The 14,499-nt window shown below is 48.1% G+C and overlaps 1 protein-coding gene across 3 annotated transcripts in view; it reads left to right on the top strand.

Moving 5' to 3' along the window:
• Positions 1 to 14,499, top strand: part of Tex2 (testis expressed 2) — a 113,271-nt gene that overhangs the window by 510 nt on the left and 98,262 nt on the right. For 2 of the 3 annotated variants that reach the window (XM_055592166.1, XM_055592164.1), the window contains exon 1: positions 7 to 88. The exons of the other annotated variant lie outside the window; for it this stretch is intronic. The gene's annotated coding sequence lies outside the window, so the exon portion shown is untranslated. Of the gene's footprint in view, positions 1 to 6; positions 89 to 14,499 lie in introns of those variants that run through there. 3 annotated transcript variants of the gene reach the window in all.

Raw genomic sequence — 14,499 nt, 5'->3', positions numbered from 1 at the left:
CGGCGGCCCCTGCCAGAGCCCGAGCCGGAGCCGGAGCCGCGGCGGACGAGCGCCGGCGCAGTAGGATGAGGCAGCCAGCGGACCCGGGGTGAGCGCGCCCGGGGCCAGGCGGGGCGGCGCCGGGAGCGTCGGGCGGCGCAGGCCCCCGCTGAGGTAGCCCGGGACGCCGGCAGCTCCCGCCGCCGTTGGCGCAGTGGGGCTCGCTTCAGCGCCGTCCACGCTGCCGGGGCTGGGGGCGCCGGCGCGGGTAGCCCCGGGAGAGACCTTCCCGGGCTGGGGGCCGGGCGGGGCGGGGTCGCCCCGGGGAGGGAGGTGTAGCCGGCGAGTCCCAGCCTGGCGTCCGCGGCTCGGCGCGTCGGTCCCGGGAAGCGGCATCCGCCGCTCGCTGAGGGAGAGCGCTTGTCACTCCTGTGCGTGGGGTCCCGGCTTCCCGCCGCCCCCTCGGCCGCCGCGGGAGAAGCTTGGGAGCGGAGGAGCGCAGCCACTTTCGCGCGAATCCGTCCGTGGCTGTGGGCGCCTCGCTTTTTTTTTTTTTTTTTTTTTTCTGCAACTCCTGGCGGACGTCGGGGACCCAGGGGTGGTTTGTGTGCTTTAGAAGGGAGGCGGCGGCGCACCGAAACCGGGGAGATCGGAAGGTTAACAAGTGACATTGGGCTGAGGCCTAACGCCAGCTGCCCCGCTCGGAGCGCGGGGAGGACGGTGGCGGAGACCCGGGCACCGGAGCAGGGACGGGAACCGCCGGCTCCATTGCACCGCATGCCGCCCTGGAGCGCCGACTCCGCGCAGGAGTTGGTGCAGGGGAGTTTTTCCCCCCCACTGAAAACGATTTTTGGAAAACTTAGCCCCTCAGTGGGTTGATGGTTACCTAAACCATCAGTTGTTATGGTTACACGGCATCAAATTTAAGGGCAAAGTCTGTTAAACACCCTCGCTCTTTTTTTTGCTAGAGCTAAGGAGCACTTTGTCATTAGATTTCATAAATACTGTGTAAGGACGACATACTTTTTTACAGTTGAAGAAAAACTGTGGGGAGCCCTGAGGACACAGGTTGTGTGTCCTGTTCCTGCGTGAGGTCCAAGCGTCTTGACACCATTGCCCTGCGCTCCATCGAGAGGAGTAGTCTTTAAAATATTTTTGATTATTCTCCTCAAAGGATATAGAGCAGGCATTTCGGGAGCCAGATTAAACCGAAGAGAAACAGTGACTTGTATGTGGAAAATAATAAGGAAGAATGGAGGGACAGGTGATCCATGGCCCTTGGGGAAGGGAGTTTGAAGGTTTGCCTTTCGGATTGGGGTGCCATGCAGTGAAGTGTATTTTGTACTGGCCGAGGAAACTGCCTCTTCTGTTAGCTTTTCCCAACCTTTAAACGATTTCGGTATGTTTCCAGGGTCTTCCAGGTAATCCTCTTGAGGATGAGAGGGCGGAGTTAGAATTTTGCTGGGGTCTTTGCTACCTGAGCTCCTCTGGAAGCGGACATGAAGCCTTTGAAGGGGGGGGGGAGGGGGCTCTGGGAGACTCCGCTTGGCTCATTTATCTTCGAGAAAGGAGATGGACAAGGTGATTCAGACCAGAACATGGTGGTTATGAACTTCACTGACAGGTAGTCCAAGGACAGATGAGGAGGGAGGACAAGTTACAGAGTGGTTTGGGCTGAATGGTGAGGAATGAGAGCTATAGATTATGTCAGCATCATACTGTGTGTTACTAGAGATTATGTTCTTAGACAGCTTCCGAAAAAGCAGCAACGGCTCTGTGTGTGTATTTGTAATTGTAAGAAATGGCCTCTTATATCCCAGGCTGGCCTCAAACTTGTTAATAGCTGAGGATGACACTGGATTTCTGGTCCTTCTGCTGCCAATTCCTGGGTGCTGGGATTACAGGCTTGTATTACCACACCAGGTTTGTGTGGTGTAGGAGTCAAAGCCAGAGCTTCATATATGCTAGGCAAGCCCTCTACCAACTGAGCCATATCCCCAGCTTGATTACACTTTTAGATAGAACAACTGTAGGACGTTATGAACAAAGAAACTGCCTAGAGCCAAAAGGTATTTATTTATTTGATAACTTTTTATTGAGAGTTTGTGGTGTGCTAGAATCTGCTAGGTCTTGTGGATATGGTAGAGGTGGGGAGAGGAGGAAAGAGTTCCCTCCAGGTCAAAAGCTCTTGTTTTCTGAGGCTCTTAAGAATATAGGGGAGAAATGCACAGAATGTTACTTAATAAAAACAGAGAGGGAGCAGTCCTTTCACTGTGCATTACTTTGACATCAAACTTAATCTTCAAAGGCTAGTTTTTGTGTCAGGTTCCGTATAAAATTATATTCGTCTTTGTGTTTGTTGGCTAGTGTCTTCTTTAGTTTAGTTTTTTTTTTTTTTTTTTTTTTCAAGACAGGGTTTCTTTGTAGCCTTAGCTGTACTGGACTTGCTTTTGTAGACCAGGCAGGCCTCTGCCTTCCCTGGGATTACAGGTGTGTGCCACCATACCTGGGCTGAGGAGTGTCTTTTGATGTGAGGTATCCTCCCTTTCTCTTATCAATTCATTTATTCATAAGTTAGGAAGATCATTAAAGAACATCGTTCTTGTCTTGTGGGTGCTTCTTGTTTTTCTTCCCTTTCTTTTCTTTTTTATGCCCCTCAAGGAATTATTTCTCCTGTTTGACTCTTAATGTCTCCTAAGGGTCCCACGTAGGAGTCGAGGTCACAGGGGATGTTAAGTTTTTTGATTCCATCACAAAGCAGAAGTTGACTGGCTCTGACAAGATTGGGTTTCTGTTTTGTTTGTTTTTTGAGATAGGGTTTCTCTGTTTAGCCCTGGCTGTCCTAGAAGTCACTCTGCAGCCTAGGCTGACCTTCAACTCAGAGATCCATCTGACACTCCCTGCCTCCTGAGTGCTGGAATTAAAAAAAAGGTGGCTTTTCAAGCCCCAGCTCTGCCACATTCCCCATCCCATCCTTCCTGTACAGTCTGATCTTCCAGCAGCCTCTGAGGATAGAATGAGGGTAGAAGGATTACGAAGGAGGAAAGGGGCCCAGGATTGCTCCATGACTTTACCAGGATGACAGGCTTGCTGGACACAGAGCTGGACCTCCAACCTCGGCTGTCTGATCCCAAGATATGCTTTTCCCATTGTACCATATTGCTTTTCCCTGGATGCTGTCAAATGGCAGAGTGAACAGTTAGCTGTAGGTGGACCTGGGGTAAAGCCTTGGAGCATCCAGTAAGCTTTGCTACTCGGAGCCCTGGTGATAATTCATGGACTGGGATCCTGGGCTGGAAGAACGGTGTCCTGTTTGCCTGGAGTACTATCCTTTAGCTGACCGCTGTCCCCATGAGAAGCATTAACTTCAGGAACTAATGAGCCGTGGCCAGTCAGCTCCCTTTGTCCTGTCTATTCATTAAGTTTTTTGTCACCTTTAAATACTCAGTTAAAAATAAAGATTGATGTAAAAAGACTGGAACTGCATACTGATGTATTCTTATATGTGAGTTTTAAAGTGATTCAAGGTTCTATTCAAGATTGTGTATTGTCCCTCTCCAAACTCCTTATAGTGTTTGATGGTGTAACATGAAATGAGACTGAGGGATGCTAGCAGGCACGAATGTGGAGACGCTCTTGAGTGCCACTGGATGAGGTGAACAACCCTGCACTTAGTACCTAGAGGTCTGGCAGAAGGCTCGCTGACATCACCTGCCATCCCTGGGTCCTGGTCCATCTTTACACTGTGGACCCTAAGTCTCTCACAAATTGAGGACTTTAAAAAATTTTTTTATTTTCTGTATGTGAATATTTTGCCTGCATGTATGTCTGTACTACATGCCTGCCTGGTGCCTGAGGAGGTGGGGTGTCTCCATGTGGGTGCTAGGAATCGAACGCTGGGTCCTTTGCAAGAAATACAGGTGCTCCTAACCCCTGAGCTAACTTTCCATCCCCAAGGACTTTCACTTTGTAGACCAAGCTAGCCTTGAACTCACAGAGATCCGCCTGCCTTTGCCTCCCCGCATAGGACTTCCTTTTTTAGTTACCTGTCCCCTTGCCTCCATCCCCAACACAGTCTCAGAGTAGATGATATTATGAACCCAAGGATCTGAGATATTCAGTGGCTGAAAGGAAATTACTTTAGTCAGGATTTTTTTTTTTTTAATTGTTTTGGAGACAAGACTTTGTATTGTAGCCCAGGCTGGCCTTGATTTTGTTTGTAGAGTAGCAGGGGTTACAGGCATGTACCATCATTTGAGAGTTTCATTCAAGACCTTCAGAGTCTCACTTGAATGTTTGTGACAGTGTTTTGAAAAGTAGAGAGTTGCACCTGGGAGGCAGAGGCAGGCAGCTGTCTACGGGGTCAAGGCCAGCCTGGTATACATAGTGACTGTCAGGATAGCCAAGTCTACATAGTCAGACCTAGTCTCAAAAAGAAAAGTAGAACAATTAACAATCAATAACAACAGGGTTGGTTAATTTTTGTTGTTGTTGTCCTTTTGTTTTGTTTTTCAAGACAGGGTTTCTCTGTGTAACAGCCCTGGCTGTCCTGGACTCGCTTTGTTAGACCAAGCTGGCCTTGAACCCACAGAGATCCCTCTGCTTCTTCCTAAGGGTTGTAATCAAAGGTGTGCACCACCATGCCCAGCTGGGACCAGTTATTATTTATGGAGAATTGATGTGTGCCAGGATCTAAACTTGTACCTAGTTCAAACTTTAGAAAATTATGATTTTCTTTTTTTGGGGAGGTGGGGTGGGGGTTCTGTGGTGAGATAGGGTTTCTCTATGTAGTCCTGGCTGTCTTGAACTCAGATCGTCCAGCTTCTGCCTCCTGAGTGCTGGGATCAAGGGTACGCGCCACCACACCGAGCTGTCATTCTTAATTTAAGATGAGAAGACTGAGGTTCAAAGAGGTTAAGTAATGATGCCAGGACCACAGGGCATGGTCAGAAGCTTGTAGCAGGGGCTTCTGTTGCTCCCAACATGAGCTCTGTGGTCATGGTCATGTGCGTGTCAAGCCATGCACTCTGAGAACTTTCCCAGGTTGAAAGGGAAGAGTCCTCCGCTCTGAGGTCACAACTTTCCAGCCTGTACCCGTTCAACTCTGAGTGAATTGGGGTAATTTGGTTAAACCTAAAGAATAACTCCTCCAGGTAGTTAGAGGAGAGTTAAGTCCTTGAAAGGAAGGGCTTTTCTTTGGTGAACAAAGCCACTGGCAGGTCACTGTGAGCATAAATGGAACTATTGAGAGATGAACTTGAACTCTTGTGCGGGATCTCACAGGATGGGCGACCCAGGTGGGCTTTGAAGTAACCTTTGTCTGTTGAATTTGCCTGGAACATTGGCCTTGAGGCTTTCTCTTGAAGAGATTATTGAACTGAGGCATTGAACACCTCGATCCCTATTCTCAGTTGAAAACAGCATAGGATCGAGGAGCTGGCTTCAGTCCTAAGCTTATTTGGGATTTGAGATCAAACACCAGTATTGGTATCCCCAAGTAGCTGGTCAGACTCACAATATGCATTTTATAAAAGTGTTGTTTCTCCTTTGCTATTTAAAGCTTGCTAGCATACTCTCTTATCCAATTCTTAGTCCTTTTGTATACCCAATGCTGTCTTTTAAGCAGTATTCTTTAGAATGTTACTATTTATTAGTTTGGGTTTAAAATAGAGAATTAAAAATGTCCTACTGAAAGGACTGACTGAGCAGTGGCTGTCAGTCACCAAGCATGTGAATTTTCCCTGGTTCCAGGCACTGCGCTCGGCATTGGAAAAATGATGGGGAGCAAAACAGATGTGATCCCCACCTGCCACGGCACCTTATGTGGTCTAGACAATAGACAAGCCAACAGATGCACTATGTGTACCGTCCCTGCAAAACAGTGGGGAGTGTGCTCCCTCGGAAGGGAACAGACAGGGCACCGGGAAAGAGCATCAAAGGACAGGGGCTGCTGGTGGGCAGCGTGACCGTGCTGACCGGGGTGACACATATGAACAGACAGCATGGCCTGTGTGTGTGCCTGGTGTGGGAGAGAGGACAGGGCCGCCGTCAGGAGCCAGGCAGTGCTTGGGAGGCCTTGGGTCTCCTGTGCTGAGAGGGTCGAGGAAACTGGTTCTTGGAGTGAGCAGGAAGAGCTGTGGATAAGGGTTTGCTGACTCAGCAGCGGGAAGCGACCCAGGCAGGGCGAAGGTAAAGGTGGATGGACCGCTGCCGTGCAGGTCTTGGGGCATTCTCGGGCAGCTTGTGTGGACTTCTGCAGGGCACCCGCTTCTGGAAAGAGCCAGCCTGCCTGCAGGAGGCCAGGGCTTGGTATAGAGCCAGCTGGGCTGGAAGCTGGTGGGAGTGTCTGATTTAAAAAATTAAATTACATTTATTAATTTGCGTGTGTGTGCAACATATAGTGCATTGTGCCAAAGCTCATGTGTGGAGGTCGGAAGACAACTTTAGAAGTTGGTTATTATCCCTTCCCACCATGTGGGTCCTGGAGGTTGAACCCAGGCCATCAGCAAGCACTGTTGCCCACTGAGCCTTCTGGCCTAGTGTCTGCTTTAGTGTTTGGGTGGGGGAAGCAGTTTACTTATTTATTTTTGTCTTTAGGAGGCAGCAAAAACTAGTGGCTTTATTATCAGGTAATCAGATATTGCTATGTTTAGTACCTTTCTGAGTCCCAACTCTGATAAGATTTGGTGTTTTGTTTTGTTTTTTTCTTCCTCCAGAGATAGGGTTTCTCTGTGTAGCCCTGGAATGTCACTGTTTAGTCCATGCTGGCATCCAACGTGGATATCCACCTGCCTCAGCCTCCTAAATGCTAGCATTAAAGGTGTGCACCAACACTGCCCAGCGTGGTGTGGTATTTTTTCACTCACAGGGACCCCAGTTTTACCCTGGGGTCATGAAGGCTGACTGCTTTGGTTCTTTAGTTTGGTATAGTCAGTAATAAAATACTGTAAACCCAACCATATGATAGTTTATGGTTTCTTAGAAAGTGTTAATTGTACCCAAATTTGTATATCATTGAATTAGTTTTTAAAGTCTTTTAGCTTGGAAATAATTAAATACAAATTAAAAAGATACTATGATAGAACCTGTGCATCCATCATGCAGTTGCAATAATTAGCAACATTTTGCTAATCCTTTTTCTCCTTTGAAATAGAAAAGTAAGCATTGTAGACTGCCTGTGAGTTCTTTTTTGTTTTTGTTTGTTTGGTTTTAGTTTTTCAAGACAGGGTTTTTCTGTGTAGCCTTAGCTTTCCTGGACTTGCTTTGTAGACCAGGCTGTCCTTGAACTCATAGAGATCCTCCTACCTCTGCGCCATCACACCTGGCTTTGAATTCTTTGTATAGCTGGACAAGGCCAGAACTCCTGATCCCCCTGCCTCACCTCCCAGGGACTGGAGGTATCGCTTGCTGGAGTTTGCTCAACTCTTCCCCAAATGACTTCACACTGGAGCGTCTTGGTGCATTTTCCGTCACACTGTGTGTATTTTTTAACTAAAAGCTCATGTGATAGGTGTGATCAAAGAGAAGAAACATTCTGCATACTTTATGTTTAAAGTCACAATCCAAAATGAGTGCGGTGAGTAGATGTAAAGGCCCGGAGAGATGGCTCAGTGGTTAGGTAGCTGCGGTTGCAGGGGACCTGCGTTCGGGTCCCAGCCCCCACCGGTGGCTCACAACTGTCTAACTCCACTTCCAGAGGATCCAAAACCCTCTTCTAGCATCTGGCAGTACTAGGCCTGCACACAGTGCACATACATGCAAGGAAAACACTTATACACATGAAATGTAAATAAAACCTTGAAAGAAAGAAAAAAGAATAGATGGGCATGGTCATCTGTGCCTGTAATCCCAGCACTCTGTAGGAGGGTTCTGTGAGTTTGAGGCCAGCCTGGTCCACATATTGAGTTTTATATGATAAACTTTTGGTTTTTTATATTTTTTATTTTATTTTTAATTCTTTTTTGGTTTTTCAAGACAGGGTTTCTTTGCATATCCCTGGCTGTCCTGGACTTGCTTTGCAGACCAGGCTGGCCTCAAACTCACAGAGATCCTCTGCCTCCCGGGTGCTGGAATTACAGGCGTGCGCCACCACGCCTGGCTGGTTTGTTTTACTTTTAAAGGTACAATCCAAATTGATTTTGCAAATAACTCAAATAAGTCTAGAACAGTGCTCCTGTGAGCCACTGTCCAACAGATCTTTCTGTAACCGGGCTTTCTCATGGTCGCCATTTGCCACATGTGGTGACCATTTGGAAGGTAGGAATGCCACTGAGAAACCGAGGCTTCAGTTTATTAACTTTTAAATACTTTTAGTTGAGCTAGTTCAAGGTGATCATATTAGACAGGGCAAGCCCCAGGTCTCAGCTGGGAGTGTGGCTCAGACATAGAGCGCTTGCCTAATGTGCACTAACTCGCAGGAACCAGAGTTCAGTCCTCTCCAACACAGGAAAACCCAGACCAGAAACCACTGGCTGTGGGGTTAAGCTAGAACCTAGCACGACTAATTTTTATTTTTGGTTGGGAGCCTAGCCTTTAAGGGCTGAGCCATCTCTCCAGCCCCAGCACAACTAACTTGAGCAGGAAATGAAAGTGTACATTGCATGTATTTCCCGAGCTCAGTTCTTTGATAGAAGAGGAGTTTAGTTATGTGGTGGAAGGGAGAGCCATCAGCAGGGGTTGGAGTCCTTAGTGCTGGCCTCAGAATCAGAAGAGTTGGATTTGAGGCTGTGGTGTCTCCTGCACCTGGGGTCTTGGGAAATGAGCCCTGAGCTGCCTGTTCACTGTGCACTGAGAGGCAGAGGGGCTAGGGAAGTGGTGTGCTTGAAGCTTCAGAAGGCAGGACAACCCCAGCCTCGGGGGTGATGGACACGACTGTGAGGGTAGGGGCTGTTCCAAAGCAACACTCAGGGGCTGGGAGGTGACAGCCGCAGAGGGCACAGGGTGTCTGGGGCAATTCTTTGTTCCCAGGGCACGGTAAGATGGTCGGTTGATAAGCAGTTAACGTGGCTGCCAGTTTCAGTGACTGGGAGATTGGCCTTAAACTTAGGTGAAAATTCTGAACAACAGGTGCTAGGGAGGTGAGCTGCAGGGTCTGCACAGAGGCTTTCTGCTGTGGGCCGTTGGCGGTTCTCATGGCAGGCAGGGGCGAGCTCTTCTGTCTGCTCTTTGCCCCATCCTCGCTGTCTGCTGCTGATTTTCGCATCTCTTGGCGATCTCTCTGGCTCTCAGAGCTTCTCTCTGGCCAGCTCTCTGTTTTTTTTGCCTGAAAGACTGTAACGGCTCCGCACTGACTGCTACCTCCCCTATGCAGTCCTCCCTTCCAATCTGTGACCTGTTTACCACACACAGCCACATGGGCCACTGGGATAGTTCAGCAAGTAACCAAGTCTGATAACCTGAGTTTGATCCCTGGGCCCCAGACATGGTAGAAAGAAAAACAGTTCCTATAAGTTGTCCTCTGACCTCCTCCATACAATAAAAGATAAAAATAATAAATTACACACACAGTCTGCTGGGTAGTGGTGCCACCTTTAATCCCAGCACTGGAGAGGCAGAGGCAGGCAGTAGATCTCTGTGAGTTTGAGGCCAGCTTGGTCTACAGAAAGAGTTCCAGGACAGCCAAGGCTACACAGAGAAACCCTGTCTCAAAAAATAAGAAAAACCAAACCAAACTGAAACAATGTGACATGATCGTGTGATGTCTGTGTGCAACCCGTGAAAGACTAGGTGAGATCACATTTTGAGCATGTGATTTAGCCCTCCTGTTTTCTTCAGCCCTGGCCTCTATCTTCTAGGGGCCTGTAGGAAAGTCACATCCTGGGGGCAACAGGCTTTCTGCTCTTGGGAGTGTCCCAGGTGAAGAGAAGGTACAGCTGTATGTAGACCTGGCCATGCACCTTGGCAGACTGGCTTTCTTCCTCAGACCCACTTCCAGATGAACTGGGGAGTGCCTGGCTGCCAGTGCCCACACATCCACTGCCAAGCATCAGGGAGACAGAAGCAACTTTGATATTCCCCAGACTTTGAAGTTTTGAGTAGGAGGTTGAAGTACATGGGGTCAAGATGGTGGGTAAATTCCATCTACAGCTTTATGATTTAGGAGAGAAAGTTGGTGTGAGTTATTGACGGTGGTTTTCTGGGTAATTGTCTGTGTGGAAGAAAGGGACTCTCTGTAGGTCAGGGTCTCAGACACCAGAGGAAAGGGGCTCCCCTTGGGTGGGGGCTGGGAGGGTGTTAGTTTATCAGCTTGACACAAGCTAGGGATATCTGGGAAGAGACAGTTCTCAACTGTCTTAACAGTTCTCAGTTGAGAACTGTCTAGATTACAGTGTTCTGCGGCTTGTCTGTGGAGACTGTCTTGATTGTTAATCCTACCGGAGGGCCCAGCCTGCTGTGGGCAGCTTCATTACCTAGGTGGGTGGTCATCAGCTGTATGGGAAACAGGTTGAGTATAGGTCCGCCTGCTGGCCAGCAAGCAGCATCCTCCAGGGTTCCAGCTGTGGTTTGGCTGTGCAGTGAGTTCCTTAGTTGGAGGTGACGCTGTGTGGAATAGAAAGCAGACCTGCCGTCAAGTTCTTGTCATGATTTTTCTCAGTGATAGACTGTGGAACGGCAAGCCAGGTAAATCCTTCTCCTATGCTGCTTTAGGTCATAGCAACAGAAATGAAGCTAGAACGCTGGGGATTGACCCAAGGCTCCTTACTAAGCAGTGGTACCCTCAGCTGTACCCCTCGACCAAGAGGAGAGGGGGCATCTCAGGACGACCACGCCCTGTGCTTTCTGAAGACTTGCAGATCTGGTTAAGATGGCCTCCAGCTGCAGTACAAAAAAAAACAAAAAACAAAGTTTATTTATTTGTTTATTTATTATGTATACAGTGTTCTGCCTGTAGGCCAGATCTCATTATAGATGGTTGTGAGTCACCATGTGGTTGCTGGGAATTGAACTCAGGACCTCTGGAAGAGCAGCCAGCCAGTGCTCTTAACCTCTGAGCTACCTCTTCAGCTCCTATCAGCTGTGTATTTTAAGGACACTGAGGAGTATAGAGAAAAAGTGTAGATGCAGATAACAGGGGACCTGCTAGGTAGATGCCTTAGCATGGCAGTGCTGACCAGGAAGGAACTTTTAAGTGAAAAATGGCCCTGAGGGAGGGCTCAAGTGTCTACAAACATGCTTCTGAAGTTGAGCAAGCTGTGAGTTGAGCAAGGCTGCTTTGCACTGGAAACCCTGAGGTACAAAAAGTGGGGGCTGGTAATCAGCATTGGAAGCACAGTCAAGAAGGAGGGGGTCGTATAGCCCCACCCAAGGAAAACCCCTGTGGGGGATTTCCCCTGTGTGGGGCCTGATGATGGAAGCAGATAGAAAACATTGTAATTTTTGATGGAAAGCACAGTAGGAGAGCATCTCCTAGTGAGACTCTGTCTGCCAGACCCAGGCAGCAAGAGGCAGATTTGAAAACAGGCCCTCTGGCAGCTGTAATCAAGCATGCAGATATTTGTGTGAAGTAGGGAGGGAGGGAAGGAGGGAGGGGGAGAGCGAGCGAGAAACTGTGCTTAATGATACCAAATAGGAAGAAGCTAGAAGTATATGTGCTCCTGTGTGTTTATATTGCACTTAATGGTACTAAATAGGAAGAAGCCGCTGTCAGGGTGGCTGAGGTAAAGCTGTCCCGAGGGCGGTCAGCTGTATCTGCAGCTGAGGCGTCAGCATGAGTGAACAAATGTTCATGCCTGCTGGCTCTACCCCGGAAGTCATCAGCTGAGTATTTCCTTCTAGTCTGAGTTACTGTTTCCTTAGAATTAAAATGGTGGGCTGCTTCCTGTCTGGACCCAACAGCCACCTTGGTGTCCTCAGTATCCAGGTGTTAGAAGTGAGTTCTTGGGTATCATTCCACAACAGTGACTCATCTATCATCTAGGTGGAGTGTCCCAGGGGTTCAACCCGGACCCTGGCACATGCTGACCACACGCTGGACCACTGCACCTGCTTCCAGGGAAGCTGGAGAGCTCCCAGCTGCCGGTCCCTGCACATCCCCATTGCCACACATCAGGCAGGCAGGAGGGCAGGCAACACTGACTACTCTGACGTAGCCCCTGGGCTTCCATCTACCTCACGCCCTCCAGCCCTCCACCAAGTTCAGAAACTCCAGCACCTGCTGTGTGGAGCCTGGAGGTGCCCTCCTCAGGGAGGGTCTAGCTGTTGCCTCAGTGAAGTTCAGAGGTGAGATTGAAGTGGAAAATAAGTCAGTATAGTGGAAAGCCCAGGGGAAAGGAGTTGCTTTTTGTTTTAATTTCCCAGGGTAGCCCAAAGCCTGTAGGAATAGGGTGAGTGTTCGATCCTGACAGGAGGTTAATAGTAAAGCAGGAACATTAATTTTTTTTTTTTTTAAGACTAAAACTCCCAGCAGAAATGACTATTGATCATGCTCTGAGCTGGAGACCAAACTCATTTGTTCGACTTGGCTTTTGTCTCAAGGCTTGACTGTGATCGAGAGTGTATTCCTAGGAGGCTTAATTGCCTGAAGTGAATTTTATTTCAGGAGATCTGATTTGTGGTCCCAAAAATCTCAGAGAAGGAAAAAGACATCGCATAGCTTCTGCATTAAACAGCAGAGGTGTTTTGGCAGCAAGCGTTGTAAGCCCAGGGCTGAGAATTTCCTGGGGCGATGGTCAAGAGGCCCCCCCAAGGATTGCCTGAGTTTATGATGGTAGAGTGTTAATCTTGAGAAATAAAATTGAACACATATCTCTGAACCTCTTTTTGTTTTGATCCATAGCTTTGGAGGAACACTGGAGCAATTGCAGTTTTAACTATTTCTAAACCTCGATGCTGTGGCCTGTATGTGGTACTTGCAGTTGACTTTGGCTCCAGCTTCCTCCTCTGGGCTTGCAGCCTGCTTCCTCTGGGCTTCCTGCCTCAGTGCCATAGTGGGGAGCCTTAGCCTGGCACTCCACTGATGAGTGGACACAGTCGGCATCCTATGGATCAGTTAGTGCTGGGTGAGATGGGTGTTTCTGTGATAAGCCAAGGAGAGACTGTATATTTTTAGCCTCGGGTTTCTGTTTTAGGAGCTCATTTATACAAATGCTTAAGTTAGTATTTAAAGTAAGAGCCAGAAGGTTCACTTTCCTGGTCTTAAAGTAGTCTGCAGTGTGTTGGGGTCAGGTGCCTGAGGTCAGGTTAGGTTTTACTCTGGCCTCCCAGGGTAATGTCAAAGTGTGGTGCTGTGTGGAGGGACGGAAGCACCCAGACAGACATTCAGGGAACCAGAAATTGGCTCTAGACATTATTTATGACTGTAATCTCAGCACTAGAGAAACTGAGGCAGAAGGATTGCTGTGAGTTTGAGGCCAGGTTACATAGTGAGTCCCTGTACATCCCCTTCCTTTAAAAAAAAAAAAAAAAAAAGGAAAAGAGAAAGAAAGGAAGGAAGGAAGAAAGAAAAAAACAAAGGTAGACTTCTCTAGTGCCTAACTACTGGGATGATGTCAGGCCGGTTCTTCGGGACTTGTTAAAGGGCTTATAACTTAGCCTGGCCTTGAGTTAGGTGGGCTGGCTATCCAGCAGTCCCACAGGGACTGACAGATGACACCCACACAAGATAGTGGCTATGCTGAGGGACTAACCGGGTAGGCCCAGAACCTCGTAGGAGTCAGCCTTCAGCTTTCTGAATGCAACCCTGTGACCGCTTGGCCACCCGGGCAGCTCTAGTCTTCTGGGGACATCTGTAGTCAAGTATCCTGGAAAGACCTGGAACCCCAGATCCTCCTATCTCTACCTACCAAGGTCTGAGGGCTCAGGTGCCTTTGAAGAATCAAAAAGCAAGCGTTTCAGTACCTAGGATAGCCTTAAACAGGATAAGTTCTTAATTATAAAATTAGATTCTTTTCTCCCAAACTAATAGCTTATAAATCAGTATAGCAGTTTTCCTCCATTTTCTCTTTCTCTTTTTAAATTTAGGAAAATACTTAGTATGTTTCAGATTTTCAATTTGTTTTTCAATGTTTTTGTTCCTTCTTTTATGTCTAGTAAATAACCAGCTGTTTTCCCATCTGGGCTTGGTTCCAGGATTAAAAATATTGGTGAGACAGTGGGAGGCCTGGGAAGAGGTCTTCTTCCCAGGAGCACTTCACATAGTGTCTCTTGTGTCTTGGCCAAACTCCTAGGACTACACAACCACCACCTAAAGGGATGCCATCAAACTTTACTATGTATTTTAGTCAAAATATGGCTTGGGAGGCAGAAGCAAGTTTGAGGCCAGCCTGGTGCACAAAATTAATTCCAAGCCAACCAGGGATACACAGTGAGTCCCTGTCTCAAGCAAACAACAGCAACAACAAACATGTAATTAATTCTTTACAAGTGTTTTTTGGGGGTCAGGATGACTGTCTTGGAATTCACTATGTAGACCAGGCTGGCCTTGAACTAACAGAGATTCACCTGCCTCTGCATCCCAAGTGCCTAGATGAAAGGCATGCGCTACTATGCTAGGCTCGTCGAGTGTTTTTATCCTCAAGGAGG

This window comes from Psammomys obesus, unplaced genomic scaffold (assembly GCF_907164565.1).
Source record: "Psammomys obesus unplaced genomic scaffold, mPsaObe1.curated_primary_1811, whole genome shotgun sequence".
NCBI classification, from domain to species: Eukaryota; Metazoa; Chordata; class Mammalia; order Rodentia; family Muridae; genus Psammomys; species Psammomys obesus.
This window is presented reverse-complemented; position numbering and strand designations above follow the sequence as displayed.